This window comes from Leptonychotes weddellii, chromosome X (assembly GCF_054177405.1).
Source record: "Leptonychotes weddellii isolate Sample4059 chromosome X, ASM5417740v2, whole genome shotgun sequence".
NCBI lineage: Eukaryota > Metazoa > Chordata > Mammalia > Carnivora > Phocidae > Leptonychotes > Leptonychotes weddellii.
In genome coordinates, this window is record NC_138385.1 from 57,988,509 (window position 1) to 58,002,912 (window position 14,404).

Consider the following 14,404-nt stretch of genomic DNA (forward strand, 5'->3'; position numbering starts at 1 on the left):
CCCCCACCCCCGGGTTCCCTTTTTGTTTTGCTCCGAGCAGCAGCCCCCGCCTGACGTCTCTGTTTACCACTCGCCGGGGCAGCCATCTGCGCACGCGCCTGGAGAGCCAGTTGGGAAACCGAGTTCTTCAGTCGTGCCACCCTGGTCGGCCTTAGGGGACTACATTTCCCGTCCTACTTCGCGGCCAGGAGCCCGATAAGGGCGGCTGGAGAGCGGCGTGGCAGGATATAGGGAGGTGGAACTTTAATTATTAGAGGTCGTCGCGGACTTTTTCTTTTCTTTAAAAGTCATTTTCCTCCTTTCCCCCCCTTTCCCACCTCCTCCCGTGTGACTCCGGGTCGCCTCGGTGACCGTGTTGAGAGGCGCCAGACCTTTCTCCGTCTTTCCGTGAAAGGAGGGCAGGAGGGAAGAATGCGGTGTCTACAAGAAGCAGAAAACCGAGAGGCAAGAAGCCGAGAACGGACTAGAAAATAGGCTGTATGCGTGTTCGGGAGTTGGGTGAAGGGCTTGTGCAACATAAACAAATGCTGGCGATAGTGTCTCCTCTACCCCCCTCAAGCCCCCGTATGCAATTCACGGTGACAGTGCGATCGCTGACCAATCAGTTTTCTCCACTGGCTCCTCTGGCCTCCCCTGAAATACTGATATTCTCCAGGTTCCCATCTTGGGCGGCTTCGCTTCTCATTCAACAGGTCCCAAACGGAACGCATTATCTGCTCTTGCACCCACACCCCCATACTCTGGCTACCCTTATCTCTGAATTTGGTTACCAGTTGTCCTGATCTGTCCGGTCCTCCAAGCTAGACTTCCCTCTCGCCTTTTCATCTCTTTAACTTCTCCCGTCCAGATCCCAGTCCAGACCTTATTTATCACTGGATTAAGTTGTAATATCATCTTAGTCGGACCTCCTGCCATCCGTCTTTTCCTCACCGTGGTTTATGTTCCATGCTGCCAACAAAGTTAACCCTTCTAATAAACACTCCTGGTAATAGTAGCTAAAACGTATGGAGCACTTATTATGTGCCCGGCACTGTGCTGATGGCTTTACATACATTAGCTCGTCTACTCCTCAAATCAACCCTGTACGGTAGGTACTGCTATCAACCCCATTTTATGCGTGAAAACACAAATGCTCAGAAATTCAGTGCCATTCCCAGAGTCACAGCTAGGAGGCAGGAGAACTGGGATCATATCACTTAGGTGTGACCGGAGAATTTCCCTGCTTGAAACATCCTTTGATTTTCCCTATTGCCTGTGTGATAAAGTTCAGACTCTCCAGCAAGGTACACGCGTCTCTTCAGGTTCAGGCCACTTCCCACCTTTCCTGCTTCATCTTTCACTAGGCACACTAAATTCCAACCAGTCGGAGTTTTGTACTATTTCGGGGAAATGTCGTGCCCTTTTCTACCTTTCCCTCCACCTCCTGGGATGTCCCCCCTCTCATTATCCCCTCCCCAAGTCTGTTATCTTGGAAAATTCCTATTCAGCCTTTCTTGTTCCCCTTAGGTGGACTTCTCCCTTTTCTGCGTTTCCAAGAACTTTGTGCAGGCTTGTGTTATACAGCATAAACCATATGGTACTGTAATGATTTCTTTACATGTATGTCTCCTCCACTAAACCGAACTCCTTGGGGACAAGGACAAGGTTTACGTATCTCTGTGGCCCTAGCCCGAGGTCCCATTCGAGAAATGCTGGTAGAATGAATGGGATCAGGAATTGAATGGCATTACGTTTGTACATTTGACAACTTTTTAGTAAACTTATGGTGGGTACTTTCTGTCCGGCCGTGCCTCGGTTTCCCTGTTAGACAGCGAACTCCTAGGGGCAGGGACTATAATGTAACTTGTCTGTCTAGTGCCTAGCGGTGTGGTTTGAGATGTGCTACATGCTGATGATGCCTTTCTCCTCGTCAGGAAGGACAGATAGACAACTCGGCATTTTTCAGAGGTGGCAGGACACTGGGCCTTCAAAGTGATATTAGTCTGCTCATGGTAACATAACCATCTCGGTGCTACACATTCCTGCCTCCTTCTCCTCCAGGCTGCATGTGTGCTCCATCTGTCATGAAGAGGGTAAATAGAAGACCGCGTATTCCTACCTGAGGTCCAGACTAGAGAGATGGGGCATAGTTGCCCACAGTGCCTGCAGACATTTCCTGCATATATGCCTCTTCGTCCTGCAGCACAGCCTGGCGTGCGTGGTAAGTGAATCTGATACAGGAGAGCGCCTGGTGGGCACTAGGTCACAAGGAGCTCTCTTTGAACTGAAACAGGTGTGGTGACAGATCATGCAGAGCTGCTGAGACAGGGAAATGGCAGGGTGGGGCAGGCACCTGTCCTGGCTTGAATGATATCTTGCATTGTCTCCCTTGTGCATTTCTTTCAAAAGGTCCACCTCTCCACCAACTCATGTCCATCACCTCCTTAAATTTCCAATTCAAAGCTCAAAACTTAGGTGCTCTTGGAAGCTTTCCCTGACTGACCCAACCTGACAGATCAATCATCTGCTTCCCATCTCTTGAACCTCTATGAACTCAGTTTGTATTCTTTAATTTTGTGCTCGTGGTTACATAGCTTTTCATTTCATGAGGGCATATTGTCTCCCCGAACTAGATTATAAACTCTGAAATCAATCAACAAATACTTATTGAGTCTTTAGTGTTGAGATGAGGGTATACCTTGAAATCCTGGAAAGACGAAAATGACCATAACCCATAGGACCAGATGATTTAGGAGGGTGAGTTAAAGGATCTGGGGAATAGTAAAAACACTGCTACTTTAAAACACGTATCTGGAGAGGTCAAGGTTATTCACCCTATTGCTGTGGGAGTGTTAGAATATACATTAGTCAAGGGACAGAGTTAGCAAGGTAGCCTTGGAAAATAGAAAAGATATTGGTCAGGAAAAAGGACTAACAGGAGGCCCCCAAAAAACGGACTGTAGGGGGCGCCTGGGTGGCTCAGTCGTTAAGCGTCTGCCTTCGGCTCAGGTCATGATCCCAGGGTCCTGGGATCGAGCCCCACATCGGGCTCCCTACTCTGCGGGAAGCCTACTTCTCCCTCTCCCACTCCCCCTGCTTGTGTTCCCTCTCTCGCTGTCTCTCTCTCTCTGTGTCAAGTAAAATCTTTAAAAACAAAACAAAACAAACGGACTGTAGTAATAAATTATGAACAGATATGGCAAGATATGGGCGGGGTGGGGAGGCAGGCCTTTTCCCCCGTTGCAACCCCAGAGTTCATGGTCTCAACTGGCTTCCCATTCACGACTTGTTTTTCTTTTTTTCCTCTTCAAGATCATAGAGGGGTCTGGGCGCCCGGGTGGCTCAGTTGGTTAAGCGACTGCCTTCGGCTCAGGTCATAATCCTGGAGTCCAGGGATCGAGTCCCACATCGGTCTCCCTGCTCAGCAGGGGGTCTGCTTCTCCCTCTGACCCTTTTCCCTCTCGTGCTCTCTGTCTCTCATTCTCTCTCTCTCAAATAAATAAATAAAATCTTTTTTTAAAAAAAGATCATAGAGGGGTCTGACTCTCTTGCCTCCTTCACTGCCACCACCCACTTTTCTACCTGGGTGCCACCCCCTCAACCCTGCTGCCAAATCGGCTTTATTAATTTGAATCGGGATAGCTATTTCCCCACTTTTTTCTTATTCTGCCCAGCTCTGAAAAATCACCCAACCCTCCCTAGCGTTTGTATAGGAGTTTTTGCCGGTAACTACAGGGAAAGAAGAAAGGGTTAACAAAAATGACAATGAGAAAGTTCCAGGAATCTCGGAGAGCGCCACCTCTACTTGTCTCTGGTCTTCACAGACATGCATGGAATGTACATAGTTTGGGTAGCCCTCTTCCCTAAGTCCTTCTTTATGTGACTCTGTGAAAGATTTCTAGTCCTTCTCTTAGAAGCCAGCACCACCCTCCCAATCATGTCGTTGTTTTTAAAAATCTTCTTAGTTAATAAACCTTTCTTAAGAGCCTACCGTTTTAGGGGTACCTGGGTGGCTCAGTAGGTTAAGCATCTGCCTTCGGCTCAGGTCATGATCCCAGGGTCCTGGGATGGAATCCCCGGAGCGAGCCCTGTGGTGTGGCAGGCTCCCTGCTCAGTGGGGAGTCGGCTTCTCTCTCTTCCTCTCCAGCTCCCCCTGCTTGTGCTCTCGTTCTCTCTCTCTCTGTGTCAAATAAATAAAATCTTAAAAAAAAAAAAAAAAGAGCCTACTGTTTTCCAGACACCAGGCTGGGTGCTTTTACATAAAGTGGACCCCAGACTAAAGTCTTCAGGTTTAGCCCCAAGTAGATTTGAGTTGCTACCCCTACTAAGTTCAAGGCAACTTTCAGTCCTTTCTGGACCCTGAAAGTTAGTTCAATACAGTGAAAAGAGCACTAGCTTGAGTCAGGAGATCTGAGACCTTGTCATAGCTCTGTCACTAACTAGTTCAATCATGATAATAATTACAGTACTATCAAAAAGTAACATTTGTTGAGTTTTTATTATGTGTTAAGTACTGTGCTAAGTGCTTTATGTGGATTATCTGATTTGATCCACACAAGAAGCATGTAAGTTAAATGCTGTATTTCCCTTTCAGAGAGGAAAATGAGAGGGTAAGGCATCTACTTATGGTCCGGTGTTACTAAGTAGCAGAGCAGAGAGACAAATCCAGGCATTCTGACTCCAGAGCCTACACAAGTCAATTTGCCTCCTCTGGCTTCGGTTTCTGCAGTTGTAAATGAGTATATTATAATTAGATGATAGCTAACGTCTGTCCTAGCTCTAAAATCCTATTTCCTGTGATCTCCAATCTGGATACAAGACCCCAGATTGTCCTTCTGGCCTTAGGCTTCCCTGAGCTTACACTTCACACCCATGCAATTCGGTTCTGCCCACCACCACCCCAACCCCCCCGGTAGGAATAAGGTCCACAAAGCTTCATCTCTTAGCTTTTGGGCTCACCTGAACTGACTTTCCAGCTTCGTCTTTAACCCTTCCTGCAGGTCTCAATGGTTTCAACCTTTGAAAGTTCTACTGGAAAAAAGAGAAAGAAGAAAGAAAGAAAGAAAGGAAGGGAGGGAGGAAGGAAGGAAGGAAGGAAGGAAGGAAGGAAGGAAGGAAGGAAGGAAGGAAGGAAGGAAGAAAAAGTCCTACTGGCATGATATTTACCGGGGTTTTCAACTAGAAGAGCTTCCAGTATAGGAAACATGCTTATATTTTATTTTTTTTTTATTTATCTTTTACATGCTTATAATTTAAAGTTACATGAAAAGAGCAGGATGTGATACTTTACATGCTATATGCTCATAATTTTGTTTAAAATACATTGAGAAAAAATAGGAAGAAATGCCAAAAACTGTTAACAGTGGTTATCTTTTTTTGTTTTTACTTTCTCACATATTTCCAGTTTATTATGACTGTGGATAACTTTTAAAGTGGGAAAAATGCTTTGTATTTTGCCGCTTTCTATAAGGGATTTGGAGCACTTTACCGCCCCCCCCAAAAGAACAAATGTCATAAGATTATAGAAATAGAACATCAGAGGCATAGAAAGGAAGGAGGAGCTAACATGCAATGACCAAACGTGAAGTCCACCTTTTGGGGGCAGCCAGGGGAAAGGGGGAATGTGACAATTGTTGTTATCAGAAAGAAAGACACATAGCAGCTCCTCAAGAGGGACAGAGATTTTCCTGTCATTAAATTCTTTTTTTTTCTCCCAGTGGAAAAGACAGGGCTACAGCAAACAATTTTTTTAAAAAGATTTTATTTATTTATTTGACAGAGAGAGACACAGCGAGAGAGGGAACACAAGCAGGGGGAGTGGGAGAGGGAGAAGCAGGCTTCCCGCGGAGCAGGGAGCCTGATGTGGGGCTCGATCCCAGGACCCTGGGATCATGACCTGACCTGAAGGCAGACAGACGCTTAACGACTGAGCCACCCAGGCGCCCATACAGCAAACAAAAATTTTTGAAAATACAAAACATTTTTATAATCCCATTGCCCTCATACAATTTTCATCTTTGCCTAGCAGCTTTTAGTCCTCATCCACAGACACAAATAATTTTTACATGGCTGCAATGAGAGTCTGTATACCATTTTGTGTTCTTGTTTTTTTTCAATGAACATATCATAAACACACTTTCATATTTAGTCTTCCAGAATTATAATTTTTAACAGCTACATAATGGTTCACTGCTGATGCTAAATTCCATAAGAAATCTCTCATGCGGGATTAACATAAAGGACAATGTCCTCAGTAACAGTTTCATAACACACACAGAAGAGATTTTCATATTACTTGCTCGTAACTACCTTGGCTAAAAGCCAAGGGTGTAACATTAAAGCATTTCTGCAGGGGCTGAGCTAATATGGTTCAGGCATGTAACCTTCTGGTGCCTTAACTTGATCTGGGGACACAACTTAAAATGCCACCTAAAGGAGTGGATGGATAGAATGTCCCTTACAATATATTCCATAAATATCTCTTCTCACAGCCAGACTTTTGACAGGACCTCAGAGGCTGACTACACTTCTCTGGTGAAGGCCAGAAGTGTTGGTATGCTCTGTTGTCAATTGAGGCAGGATCCATATGTTTTGGAAGCCAGATGAACAGGTGTTTGGGTGACAGGGTTTACATTCTGGCTTGAAAGTCGGGAAGCTTGGCCAGCATTGTTGCTTGCATGGAAGTTTACCTCACGTCCTCATGGAGGTAGGGTGCGGGTGAAGCCGGATTTTTCGCAGGAAGCAGCTTTTTGATCTGAGTTGCACACCACAGAGGAGGGATTTTTGATTTGAGCAATTTTCAAAGCCTATAACTAGTCAGGTGGCCTGGGCATACGAAGGGAAGTCTCATAAATATTCCAGTGGAACCTCTGGTTTTAGGAACTGAAGGGTCCCAGGGTGCCTACCACTGTGAATTTGCTGCAGAATGGGGTTTTACATTGACCAATTGAATTTTGGAGGCTGCCACCAAGGATAATTAAATTTTTTTACATAAATGATGTTGAGCTATTATTTCTGGCTCTAATTATGTACCAGAGCCAGTTGCCTCTTAAGAGCTACACCTGATATGTGATAATACTCTGTCTGCAGTGTAAGGGTGGACTCATTTTTTATCTTAAAATTTTTATTGTATTAACATTATAGCCACAAGACAAAAAAACTTGTGAAAAATAGAGAAATAGAAGAAAATAATTACCCATGATCCCACCATCTCAACACAATTATCATTAGAGTTTTGTGTACTTTCCTTATTTTTTTCACGACCATATTTTTACATATTTACATTTGTATTTGTATATAAATTCGTGTCCTCTCTTAATAATTGTAATTACACAAGTAATACATGAATGTTTTCCTTTAAAAATTTAGAACATTAAAAGGGCACCTCGCTGGCTGTCAGTAGAGCATGGGACTCTTGATCTTGAGGTTGTAAGTTTGAGCCCCATGTTGCCTGTAGAGATTACTTAAAATCTTCAAAAAAAAATTTAGAACATTACAGAAACAGTTAAAAGTCCCTTTGGTCCCTTATTCCATTTACTCTTACCCCTCCCTGAAGTTACCACTGTCATGAGTTTGATATGTATTCTTCCAGATCTTAAAAAAAAAAAAAAATGCTCTTATGTAGGAAAAATGTAGTATTGTTTTGTGTGCAGTAAATGGTTATGTTCGGCAACTGGCTTTTTTCACATGAAAAAAAGTTTTTGAGATTTATCCTTACTGATACATGGAGTTCATTCCTTTTAATGGTTGTATAATATTCCATTTAATGACTGTGCCACATTTATTTAGCCATTCCCTAAAGGAGAATTCTCATCTGTGTGTGTGTGTGTGTGTGTGTGTGTGTGTGTGTGTGAAGAGGGCTAGCAAGTCTGCTAAACTGCCTCAACTTCCCTAGTTACTCTGAGCATATCAATGCAAAGAGACAACCTGAAGTAAGAAAAAATAAGTCACTTTACCTGCAGACACAGAGATGCTTGGTCTCCAGGTATCACCATTTTGGGAGCCTCGATTCACAATGCTGTCCAGTAGAACTCCCCGGGATGATAGAAATGTTCTATCTCTGCACTGTCCAATATGGTAGCCTATTCAACATTTGAAATGTGGCCAGGAAACTGAGGAGCTGAGTTTTAATTTTATTTAACTTTAATTTAAACTTGGTCACATGTGGCTAGTGGGAACTGTATTGGATGGTACAAGATTCTTGCATAGGATAATGGAAGCCACAGTCCTTCACACTACAAATTACATGATCAGGAGCTCTAAGACAATCACGTCCACCCTCCAAAGGTCAATGGATGATGCTAAGATCTTGTATTTGTCCTTCTTTTCAGGTTAAATCTCCATGTTCCTAGTTCCCAGATGGGTTACAAGATGGATTATCAAACGGAAAAAACAAGGTTGCCAGAAAGTCTGCCTTTCTGGGAATGACTATACTCATGCCAAACCATGTAGAAATTCATTTCTAATCTTAACACTCTCACTTGACATTTAATAAGCTAAAATACCCCATCAGTCATCCCACTAGCCCAGTAAAAGCCTCAAAAATGACAGAAGTAGTACACAGAAATCAACAGAATAGTACAAACATCTTACAAAAACAGTCTTGGCTATGAGCCAGCATTATTTGGTTAGTTGAGTTGTGTGTCATAAACGGGGTTTAGAGCCAGAGAGAACTATCTACTTTCTTGTTTTCCACAAATGCCTCTGGGATACCATGAATCCCCATCCAGATCTCCTTTATCGCCCAGAAGGTTCCTGACTGTCCCATAGAGCTTGCTAAATCTATAGCTCACATAGATAGGCACGTGGTTATGCAATTTGCTCCCAGAGTAGGCTCCAGAATGTCCAGATCTAGTGTCTAGCTGATCTTCCCTGGCAACATCAGGCAGATATGACAGCACGTGTGGGGTGAAGAAATACACAGCCTGACCCTGGAAGGAATAGTGAGGCACAAAGCACAAATACACAAATTTTTAATACAGACAATAATAAAATAACATGAAAATATGCTAGCTATGGCTGTCATAAAAATCCACAACTAACTCCTCTTTTTCATATGGATGCCAATGTATGAAAGTATACCTAGCCTCTTGTCTTTCCCTTCCCCCTTCCGTTTCCTGTTCTTTTATGTTTACTTTCTCTGATCTCTTTGCTTAGTCTCTTTCTCCTGCCTCTGGCAGTTTCCACTGTTGATCCCCTTTCTGCTTTTCCTGGGGCCAGTCTTATAGCATCCTTCAATAAGGTCATGCACTCAGTTAATCTGTAAGTGGTATCAGGCCATTAAGATGTAAGTTAAAGAGAAAAAAGGCTTAAACACAGTCCTGTTTTCCTTGTGATTGCGGTCTGGTGTACCAGGGGACTTCTCCCTCCCTTGAGACTCCCCCACCCACTATGGAAGTAATGCCTGTTTATTCAAGAAAAAATGTAAAATATAGAGAAAAATATTTAAAGTACCCATAGTTCCATCACCCAGTGAAAGCTACAGTAATTTTTGCTATATTTCTTTCCAGTGTTATTTTTTTCCTTCTACATAGATTTTTTTTTTTTTTTAAGTAAACCCTACCGCCAACGTGGGGCTTGAACTCAAGACCCCAAGATCAAGAGTTGCACGCTCTACTGACTGAGCCAGCCAGGTGTCCCTGTTCTATGTAGATTTTTTAATTTTTTTTAAAGATTTTATTTACTTATTTGAAAGAGAGAGAGAGCTTAAGCAGGGGGAGCAGCAGGCAGAGGGAGAGGGAGAAGCAGGCTCCCGCTGAGCAAGGAGCCTGATGCGGGGCTCGATCCCAGGACCCCGGGATTATGACCTGAGCCGAAGGCAGACGCTTAACCGACTGAGCCACCCAGATGCCCCATGTAGATTTTTTAAAAGACATTGTTATAATCACACTATATGTATAATTTTGTATTTCAGGCTTTTCCCCCCACCTAACATATAAGGATGTTTTCAAATGATTACATAGGTTGATAAATATAATTTTAGAATCTGCATAATATTCCATCAGTTGGATGTACCATAGTTTAATCATTTCCATATTGCCAGCCATTTGTTGAAGTAGTATTAAAATGAGGATTTTCACAACTATTCATTGCCAAGGATCTATGTTAAGTACATATAGATTGTCCCTAACAATGACTGCCCATGTAATCATAGGCTAATGATTGTTCAATGAAAGCTGTAGTTTTTCAGAGAACAGTATATTTCCCTGTAAAGTTTAAGAGAGTACAGTAATAGTGAATCTTATAGTAGTGTCAGGACCTTTCTCTCCACGATAACAGCCTCATGTGGTAGAAAAAAATACTTTGGAATCAGACTTTTTTTCCCTATATTCAATAAATACTCATTGAGGGCCTATTCCATGCCAGGGACAGAAAAACAAAATGCTTGCCCTCACGAAGCACATAGTCTAGTGGAGTTCACTGGCAATTAAACAAGCAATTACATACAGCAGGATAAATACTAAGATTGGGGAAATATGAGGGGCTATAGGTGTATAAAGAGGGGCATCAAACTTGGACTTGGGGGACCAGGATGGATTCTGTGAGGCAAGCTGAAGATAGGGAGGGGACTGGGGCAGAAATTGTGTGTTCTAGACACAGGGAACACCAAGAATAAAGGCTTATAAGCATGAGACAGACTCTCTTTTACCTGAAGATGTCTTTATTTTGCCTTTGTCCTTGAAGAATATTTTTACTGAACATAGAATTCTGGTTGACAGTGATTTTTCCCGTAGCAACTTACAGATATTTTCTACTGTCTTCTAGCATCCATAGTTTCTGAGAAGTCCATTGCTATTGGAATCATAATAGTGATTATGTCCATTGTTATTGGAATCATTATAATGATTAAAGTATGCATTTTTTTTCTCTCTCACTGCTTTCAAGATTTTCTCATGATTTTTGGTTATCAGCAGCTTGACTATGTTACACATAGGTGCAGTTTTCTCCATATTTATCCTATTGGGGCTTTGCTGAGCTTGAATCTGTAAATGTATATGTTTTTTTTTGTTTTTGTTTTTGTTTTGTTTTGCCAAATTTGGGAAGTGTTCAACCATTATTTCTTCTAATAATGTTTCTGACCCCATTCTCTCTTTCCCCTTCTTCAGGGACTCTAATCATACATATTTGAAACCTCTTATGTTGTGCCACAGGTCTGTAAGGCTCCGTGCACTTTTTTTCAATCCTCTCTCATCTTCAGGTTAGATACTTTCTATTACTATATCTTCAAGTTCACTGACTCCTTCCTCTGTTATCTAACTCTGCTTTTAAGTCCATCTAGTTAATTTTTTATTTCAGATGTTGTGTTTTTCAGTTCTAGAATTTCCATTCAGTTCTTTTTTATATTTTCTATTTTTCTGCTAAGGTTTCCTATCTTTTCATTCATCACTGGGGTATTTTTCTCTCCTCATCAAGCATTATCATCTCTGCGTGAACTTCCGTCAATTGTCTTTTCCCTGAGAATGGGTCACATTTTCCTGATTCTTTATATATTGAGTGATTTTACAGGGTTTCCAGGACTTTGTGAATGTTATGTTGTGGAGACTCTGGATTCTGTTACATTCCTCTGAAGAGCGTGGATATATTTGTTTCAGCAGGCAATTAGCTTGGTTAGATCCTAACTGAAAACTCTGCCTTGCCTGTCATGGGTGGCAGCTCAAATATCAGTTTTGTTCATGTTAGCTGTAGATAGAAGTTGCTTTGAGCCTGCCCTATCTATGCATGCATGGTTCAGGATAAGTCTTAGGAAGAATTCATACAGATAATTTAGGGCTCCTTTTCTCAGAATGTCTTTCTGAAATATCCCCTCTTCCTAGACACTGTGGTTGCCCCAGGCCCAGTCCTCTGGTTTTTCAGGCTAGAAAAATGAGGGTTTCCTAATGTAGTTTTAGTGGTGTGGCTGGTAACTGCTGTCTGCCCTCAGGCTAAAGCCATAAAAATGGGAAACTTGTCCTATGCTGTTCCCTTGTTCCAACCTCCCTCCAATAACTGCCTGCCTTTGCTCACTGTCTGGAATTTTCAGGTGTGTGTGTGTGTGTGTGTGTGTGTGTGTGTTTTATTCAGAGTTTATAGTTGCTATCTGTTGAGAGTTTACTCCATCAAACTGAGAATGGAATCTGTGAGAGATTCTCAGATGAGCTTACTTCATATTTTGGGGGGAAAATCATAGCCCTCACCTTCTCTCTTTTTCACCTTAACATTTCTCTAAATTATCACCCATCTTCTCTTCAGGGAAAAACGGGGTAACTTGTTTACTTTTTCTCTTTTTCCCATCGCCTCCTGTTTTTGGCAGGAACTACAACTCATCCATCTATTCATTCAGTTATTCAACAAATATGCATTAAGCCAGGCATTGTGCCAGGCATTAGGAGCAACAAGAGTAAGTAAAAATAGAACCTACTTCAGGGGCACCTGGGTGGCTCAGTCGTTAAGCGTCTGCCTTCGGCTCAGGTCATGATCCTGGGGTCCTGGGATCGAGCCCCGCATCGGGCTCTCTGCTCGGCCGGGAGCCTGCTTCTCCCTCTCCCACTCCCCCTGCTTGTGTTCCCTCTCTCGCTGTGTCTCTCTCTGTCAAATAAATAAATAAAATCTTTTAAAAAAAAAATAGAACCTACTTCACTAAGACTGCTCTCTTTAGGGTTATCAAAGGTCTGTCTTCATTTTTTTTTTTTTAAAGATTTTATTTATTTATTTGACAGAGAGAGAGAGAGAGAGCACATAAGCAGGGGGAGCAGCAGGCAGAGAGAGAGGGAGAAGCAAGTTCCCTGCTGAGCAAGGAGCCACTCACTGGTCACGGGGCTTGATCCCAGGCCTCTGGGATAATGACCTGAGTCGAAGGCAGACACTTAACTGACTGAGCCACCCAGGCACCCCAAAGGTCTGTTTTCTTAATTACCAGATCAAATAAATGTATCTCAGTCTTATCCTCTCCAACTTCATTGCTCCATCCTCCATTGACTCTGGTGACCAGCCTCTCCTTACAACTCTCTCCTTTGTCTTCCAGTTCTTCCACCTCATTGATTTTTCCTCTCATTTTCCAGGTAGAGGAATTCTCAGAGACTTTGTCCTTGGTGCCTTTCTTCTCTTGTCCTTGGCAGTCTTACTCAATCTTAGTGTTTCAACTGCAACGTACATGCATGCCAAGACTCCTAAATCTCTATCTTCAGCCCTGACCTCTCTCCTGAGATTGAGACTTGAATTTCAGCTATTTGTCTCCACCTGGTTGCCTAACAATCCCATTAAACTGCACGTAGTCAAAAATCCAACTCATTATATAGCCCCTGAAACTGATCTTCCTCCTGTGTTTCCTATATAGGTTAATTCCTGATACTGGAAGCATATAATTAAATAAAAGCTGGATCAGGGCTGTTGCAAAAGGGGTTCTTGTGCTGGATGGGAAGGTTGACAATAGGAAAGCTCTAATGTCCCTTTCAATTCTGTGATTCTATTATGTTCCCAGCACAGTGCTATACATTTCCTTCAAGGAGCTCACAAATGAATTCGGGGAGACAACAAGTGAGTGATTACTAATCCTGACTTCAAATGCAGCAGGAATTCAGAGAAGGGAGATAGTATGCATTGAGGTAGTAAGAGAGAACTAATCTGAACTCTTCGAAGGTAGAAGCTGTGTTCCTTTATTTCATTTCTATCCTCACAGCACTGTTCTCTACACATTGTAGAAACTCCATAAAGACTTCTTGAATGATTTTGTAATCACTGTTAATGTTTACTGAGTACACATTAAGTGCATAGCTCTTCACTAAATGGTGCATAGGTTAACCAAGATTTGATGCAGACTCTGACATTTTTCAATCATTCAGTCAACCAACAAATATTTACTGTGTCTATTAGTTGCAAGACACTGTGCTAGACATTATGGGGGATGCAAGATGCAAGAGAAGTAGAAGTTTTAGTCTCTTCCCCTAGGGAGTTTACAGTATGGTTGGTAAGATGAGACATAAATGCACACAAGACTAATTAAGAATGCAACTCAGAGCCAAATGAACATTATAGACAATAAGTCTGTAAAAATTTTAAAATTTACTGTAGACTGGACAGATATGGAGGCTTTATGGAGGAGGTGGGACCTGCACTTGGCTTTGAAGGATGGGCAGGAATTAAATAGGCTTGAAGTTCTCATAGTTATTTAGAAAATAGAATTCAACACAAAAAGTTTCAGGCTAAAGACCAAACAGATGAAGAACAACATCTAGGCAGGAGTAAAAGGCAGCAGCTTACACCAGAATGTTATTGAGCAGTTGTTAGTGACATTCTACCCCTTCCCACCATATGCACTTTTTTTCTTTCTCTCCTTTTTCCTTTTCTAGTTTTTTTTTTTTTTCATATTATTCCCTTTGTGGTGCCATACAGGGCTAAAAGAATCTTCTTTGAGAGGCTGGTTAAAGACCTGGGCTCCAAAACCAGGCTG